The sequence below is a fragment of the Haplochromis burtoni genome, unplaced genomic scaffold, assembly GCF_018398535.1.
Source record: "Haplochromis burtoni strain Fernald_Lab_line unplaced genomic scaffold, NCSU_Asbu1 Contig_2376, whole genome shotgun sequence".
NCBI classification, from domain to species: Eukaryota; Metazoa; Chordata; class Actinopteri; order Cichliformes; family Cichlidae; genus Haplochromis; species Haplochromis burtoni.
The window spans coordinates 1-7,428 of NW_024584737.1; the positions used below are offsets into that span (position 1 = coordinate 1).

General features: G+C 40.0%; 1 pseudogene; it reads right to left on the reverse strand.

The window, feature by feature from the left end:
• Positions 1 to 5,014: 5,014 nt before the first annotated feature.
• Positions 5,015 to 7,131, reverse strand: LOC121811743 (annotated as a pseudogene).
• Between the last annotated feature and the right edge of the window lie 297 nt (positions 7,132 to 7,428).

Here is a 7,428-nt window from a genome sequence, read left to right on the forward strand (position 1 = left end):
GCTTGCCGTACAGATTTCGGATCATTTCGACTCGGGTTTTTCTCCCGCTTTTTTATGTGACGCATCGTATATCACTTTAGATAGTCACATTCTTTATGACACCCACTCACACTCAACACCTCGCCGCCGCCTGCGTGGCTTGGCTCACTTATCAGCTGGTCCCGGGGCCCCCGCTTTTCTACTGTTTAGTCTCACCGGTCGGCGTGGGTTCGGGTCCCGCCGGCGGACCTCTTCGGACTGCATTACGCATGGCCATCAGCGGACACAGTTTATAATGATGGAGCTTGTTTAATCAGCTAGTTTTTCCTTTATTTACAGCAGAAGAAGAACTGAAAGTGTGTGTGGATTCAGAGCGCTCGCTGTCAGTACAAATAAAGGAGGGGAAGAGATTTAAAGGGGCAAAGCGCAGTTTTTAGAGCCTTAAAGAGAAATCACATTTCCAATCTGAATCCTGAAAACTTCACATGATGATCCAACATGAACTGGCATTCACAATCACTTCCTGTGTGCTTTAATAAAGCATCTGAGGATAAAATCAATCTCATTTTCACTTCTTTTCACCCTGCTGTCAGTCTCATTCTCAACACTCAAACACACAAAAAGATTGACGTCTTCATGTCTTTCATTTGTGGACGAGCACATAAATATTTGCTAAAAATAAAAAGAGTCATCCAATAACTGAATGAAGAACAAATCAATCTATTTTAAAGTGTCATTAAAACAAACAGTTCAAAGCAGGAAATAAAGTATCTGTTCACAGCACCAACAAAGCAAGTCTTCACAAATAAAGTTGCTCCACCATTTTCCTTCATGCTGTCCAACCACTGCCAGAAGATTTAGACCCCACTGTGTCATTTTCAGCTGTGAACACGTTATCACCACATAGACGTTCAAAGTGATTTGATAGAAACCTCAATCCACAATGAAATCCTAGCCACAGAATCTCAGCCATCTCTTCTTCCTCCTTTTCTGGGAAAACCATCAAACTTTACATTACACTCTGCATTTTTCAGGGTAAAGTCCTCCACTGATATCGGTGCAAACCTAACACACTGCTGACTGTTTTATCACTACATCCACTTTGACCTTTGACCTACTTCAGTTTTTTTGTGTGGAAAGTATCATCATCGTCATCGTTATTTTGACCTTTGGCTTATTCCATTTGACATATTATGTGTGAAGAGTATCATTATTGACTCCACAATCTTCAGTTATTCAGTGTGTTTATTAAAATCAAAGGTGTGTGAGCAGCTCAGTTATACCAAATGAACATCATCTCTTTGTGTGTGTGTGTGTGTAATAATTACATTACTATTAATGTAACTACTATAATTAATAATTATTACATTATAGTGTTTTCAACGAGGATGTTGGTGACACCGAGTTAAACCACAAATGAAGACCCTGGAATTTAGTTGCTGCTTGTTTAATTGTCTCCATAACTTTTTTTTACTTTTTTTTTGCTTTGTTACTTTCTTTCTTTACTCTCTTATCTATATTTATATACTTTTCTTAATTTTACTTTTTTTAATTGCCATCTACTCCGAATTATCAGGCTGGAACGCCGTAAGTTACTTTATATGACAGTTTATACAGATAACTTTGGATATTAATGTATATTTTGCTAACATGAATGTTTTAGTGAGAGTAATGCACTTTATTGATGTAAACATGCTTCTGCCTGTTGAGATGGAGTTTATTTTCTGTCATTTCAGTTTTCACCACATGTTCATGGAGACAATTAAACAAGCTGCAACTAAACTCCAGGGTCTTCATTTGTGGTTTAACTCGGTGTCACCAACATCCTCGTTGAAAACACTATAATGTAATAATTATTAATTATAGTAGTTACATTAATAGTAATGTAATTATTACACACACACACACACAAAGAGATGATGTTCATTTGGTATAACTGAGCTGCTCACACACCTTTGATTTTAATAAACACACTGAATAACTGAAGATTGTGGAGTCAATAATGATACTCTTCACACATAATATGTCAAATGGAATAAGCCAAAGGTCAAAATAACGATGACGATGATGATACTTTCCACACAAAAAAACTGAAGTAGGTCAAAGGTCAAAGTGGATGTAGTGATAAAACAGTCAGCAGTGTGTTAGGTTTGCACCGATATCAGTGGAGGACTTTACCCTGAAAAATGCAGAGTGTAATGTAAAGTTTGATGGTTTTCCCAGAAAAGGAGGAAGAAGAGATGGCTGAGATTCTGTGGCTAGGATTTCATTGTGGATTGAGGTTTCTATCAAATCACTTTGAACGTCTATGTGGTGATAACGTGTTCACAGCTGAAAATGACACAGTGGGGTCTAAATCTTCTGGCAGTGGTTGGACAGCATGAAGGAAAATGGTGGAGCAACTTTATTTGTGAAGACTTGCTTTGTTGGTGCTGTGAACAGATACTTTATTTCCTGCTTTGAACTGTTTGTTTTAATGACACTTTAAAATAGATTGATTTGTTCTTCATTCAGTTATTGGATGACTCTTTTTATTTTTAGCAAATATTTATGTGCTCGTCCACAAATGAAAGACATGAAGACGTCAATCTTTTTGTGTGTTTGAGTGTTGAGAATGAGACTGACAGCAGGGTGAAAAGAAGTGAAAATGAGATTGATTTTATCCTCAGATGCTTTATTAAAGCACACAGGAAGTGATTGTGAATGCCAGTTCATGTTGGATCATCATGTGAAGTTTTCAGGATTCAGATTGGAAATGTGATTTCTCTTTAAGGCTCTAAAAACTGCGCTTTGCCCCTTTAAATCTCTTCCCCTCCTTTATTTGTACTGACAGCGAGCGCTCTGAATCCACACACACTTTCAGTTCTTCTTCTGCTGTAAATAAAGGAAAAACTAGCTGATTAAACGAGCTCCGTCATTACAAACTTCCTGCTGATGTTTCCATGTGAAGCAGTCGGAGATATTCCTCCGGCTGGACGACACGCTCTGATTTGATATTGAAGCATTATAAATCTTGTTTTTTGGTGCCTGTGACCCATCTTATTAATTTATCAATCACGCAGGCAGTCGTTCCTCTGAGTTGGAAGGTGGCAAAAGTTACACCAATTTATAAATCGGGTGATAAAACAGACCCTGCTAATTATCGACCTATTAGCATACTCCCTATCTTTTCAAAGATAGCAGAAAAGTGGGTTGCTAACTCTATCATCAAACATCTTAATGACTCCAATCCGGGTTTGCACCCTATGCAATTCGGATTTCGCACTCTTCATTCAACTGAAACGGCTGTCTGTGTTTTTGTTGAGAGAGTGAAATCTTACTTAGACAAGAGCAGTTATGTTGCGGCTGTTTTTCTTGATTTCAAGCGTGCGTTTGACACTGTGAATCATCTTAAGCTCTTGTCTAGACTGTCGACATTTAACTTTAGTAATCACACTGTTAAATGGATACAGTCTTATCTATCAGATAGAAAACAATGCGTGCAAATAAAGAATAGCAAGTCACCCTATCTTTACTGTACGCAAGGTGTCCCCCAGGGTTCAATTCTAGGCCCCCTGTTATTTTCACTTTATGTAAATGACTTGCCTAATGTGTGCAAAAATGTGGACACGATTATGTATGCGGATGATACGGTAATTTTTACGCAAGCCAAAACTGCTGATGATGCAGCCCATCAGCTTTCACTGGCATTACATGATTTACAAAAATGGCTGAATGACTCATGCTTGTGCCTTAATTTTAAAAAGACCGTATCAATGTTTTTTAGTAAACCTAAAACAACCGTGGCTGCAGTAAAAGTCTGCTTGGGTGCACAAGAATTAATTAATGTTGAGGAATTTAAGTATTTGGGAGTGCTACTAGACTCTAAATTATCCTTTAAAAAACACATTAAAAAAGTAGTGAAAACTGTAAATGTTAATATACAGAACTTTAGACATATCCGCACATCATTAACAGACACAGCAGCGATTACATTCCTGCATTCTATGATACTGGCTCATATTGAATATTGTATTACAAGTTGGTCCTATACGAGCTCTGCTGCTATTGGGCCAATTGAAGTATGCTACAAAAGAGCATTGAAAATATTAGATAAAAAACCTTTTTCATATCACCATTGTCAAATTTTAGAAAAATACAAGTTTTTAAATTTTACTAATTTCAAATTATTTAAATCTGCCTGTCTAATATACAAAGTTATACATGGTCTGGCGCCTCCACCAATGAGTGATTTTATTAAACAAAAGTCTAGCAGTGTTGCCGGGTCTCGACTGACTCGAGCCACTGTTAGAGGTGATTGTGAACTGGCATTCAGGCGGACCACCTTTTCACAGAATGCTCTGTCATATCAGGGAGTGAGCTTCTGGAATAGTCTTCCACTGTCAGTGAGGGAAAGTACAAGTCTACCCATCTTTAAGAGTCACTTAAAAGGGCGGCTGAGGGACACACAAACATGTAATCATGTTTAATAATCATGTTTTATATTGGACGGGAAAAAGAGTTAGTGTATTACAAAAAGGGAAACAACTGTTAGTGCAATGGGTGAACGCAATATCACGATGGTCAGGGCATGTACAATACTGGGGTTTGTGCAATATAATTGATGTGTTTCCGTTATTGTTATCTATACTGTCCTCTGTGTCCACTCTCCTTGTCATTGTTTGTTCTAGTATAATGTGATCACTGTTTTTGTCCTTGTCACATGACCTGTAAATAGTGTCTCTGTATGTTTTTACTAACTTGTGTTTAACACCAACCTGCCAGAGGGTCTGCAGATGGAAATTAGCCCAAGGCTATAATCTGGCATATTTACATTTGTTAAAATGTTCATTAATATGTATTGCCCCTCTTTCTAAAAATAAATAAATAAATAAATAAAGCTCAGATATTTTTATCTACAACTAGTTTATCTCATTACAGCAGTTTGATGTTTCCCTTTGAATCCCCCTGAAGATCCTGACAGTGAAGCACGTACATAATACTCCAGCCTTTCAACTCTGAGCTTATTTAGTTCTATTAATACACTGAAATCTCATTTGTGTCATGAAGAAAGTCTTTAATCAAACAGAATTCAAAGATCAGAAACATTTCATATATGGAGTTAAACATGAATCATTGTTTCAACAACATATTTATTGTTGTCATAAACAGACAAGAAGACAACAACAAACTGCTCCTCCCATTCAACACATGTCAGTCCATATCCCAGCAAACTAAATCATCTCCATTTACACATCAAATAGAAACATGAATCACTTGTAATGATTAGAAACTTGATAGAATTTCAAATCTAGTTTGGGGAGTCATTCAGTGAGAAACAGTGAAATGATTTTCCATGTGAAAAGGTGGACAGCAGAAACAGAAAGAAAGAGTGAAACTAAAAGAGAAACAAAGAGCTTTGGAACAACGAGGCAGCAGGAGGACAGCTGCAGTTTAACAGCTTCAACTCACTGACAGGAAACAACATTAGAAACATCATCATCCTCAACTCATCTGCTGCACTGACACTGACACCTTCAACGGACACACCTTCACTTTATCATCAGTGTTAATGTATGGAAACATCCTGTGAGTGAAAGTGTGTGTGAAGGTGTGTATGTGTGTGTTAGTATCAGGATCAGAGAACGACAGCTTTCCTCTGTTCCAGTCCAGATTCACTCTGATCCTCTGGAGCTTCTTCTGTACTGAGAGAGCAGTGAGAGGAGCTGATGGTGAGTGTTTGTAGTATTTACTTCCATCAAACAATATCTCCCATAATCCAGATTGTATGTTCCCTTCCTCTGCACAGACTCTGCTGATACACCCAGTAACCACCCTGTACTGTCTCCAACATCAACATCCCAGCTGTGAGTCCCTGAGTTAAAGCCCTCAGAGCCCAGGACAGAGCAGTAATAATCAAACCTCTCTGGATTATCAGGAAGCTGCTGCTCTCTCCTCCTCGTCTCACACTGGTCAGATCTTCAGACAGGATGAGTTTGGATGAGCAGTGTTTGGGTCCAGAATGAGAGGAGTGTAGGAGACCATGTCCTTCATGTTGTTCCAGATGTTGAAGGTCAGGTTGCCCAGGTGTTTGGCCTGGTCTATCAGAGCTCCTGAGGGCAGCTGTGGATCATCCAGCAGGGGGCAGCGCTGGACTCTTTCCACTGCAGCCTTGTAGTTGTGCAGGAATGAGACGTCTTCAGCTCTCAGCTCCTCCTCTGTGGCTCTGACTGTGTCTGAAAGAGCTGCTATCTCTCTGCTCAGAGCCTCCATCTTCTCCTTCATCATCCCACTCTTCTGCTCCTCTTCCTCCCTCAGTGCAGCCAGCCTGGCCTCCTCTTCCTCTGCTAGAAACTGGTGAAGCTTCTTAAACTGCTCCTTAATCTGCCTCTCTGTGTGTCGGGCCTGGACCTTAATGTGTTCTGCTGTTTGATCAAACTTCACTTGAACTTCTTCACAAACCTTTAACTTCTTCTTTAAGGGCTCCAGAGTTTCCTGAAGTTCCTTCTTGTGTTGTTGTGCAGCTTCATCGATGGGTCTGAATCTGTGATTGGTGTGTTTTTCTGAGTCACAGCAGACGACACACACTGGCTGCTGATGGTCCAGACAGAAGAGTTTGAGTTTCTCAGAGTGCAGACTGCAGAGAGCCTCTGAAGCTCTCTGATCTCTCTCCTGTAAGAACGACTCACACAGGTTCTTTAAAGCTCGGTTTAAAGGTGGATCATTCACTGATATTTCCTTACAAACTGGACACTCGTGTGTTGGTCTCTCTCTCCACCATCTCTTCAGACAGTCTTTACAGAAGCTGTGGCTACATGACAGAAGAACAGGATCTCTGAAGACCTCCTGACAGACCGGACAGCAGAGATCCTCCTCTGATCTGGAAGCCATTGAGTCTGTGAGTGAAGCTGAAAACAGCAGACAGGAAGTACAGTCAGTCCTGGCTCCCCTCCCTCCTCTACCACCTTCACTGAAACTTCCTTTGAGTCGTGTTTTTGCTCAAACTCACATTCAGTGTGTGGAGCGTCAGCAGCTTGAAGCAGCAGTGTTGGAGTTTTCCACTTTTCTCTCCTGTAGCTGGACTCACTCAGAGGAAGCTGCTAGTTTGGTCTGAGCTCAGTCTGATCGTCTGTGCGTCTCTCTGCACTGAAGAAGAAAAATTCTGTTTCCTTGTTTGTCTCAGGTAAGTGATGTGAGGGGCGGAACTTCATTCACCTTCACTTTACAAAGGCTGTTGCTTCACCCATAAACGAGGGTGTGTTTAATTCCAGAGTTAAGTCGTTTAGGTGTCACCAATTGTAAAACAGGTCACAGCATTAAGCTCAGAAAATAAAGTGTGACTCAGCATTGCAGCTGTCTGTCAGCTTTTATTCCAGACTTTGTTCTGGTTATTTGTCAGGTTCCCAACAGTGGGAGTGTAGTCACACAAACACAGGTGGTGTTAAGGTGGATTCACTTTTTTACAGACAG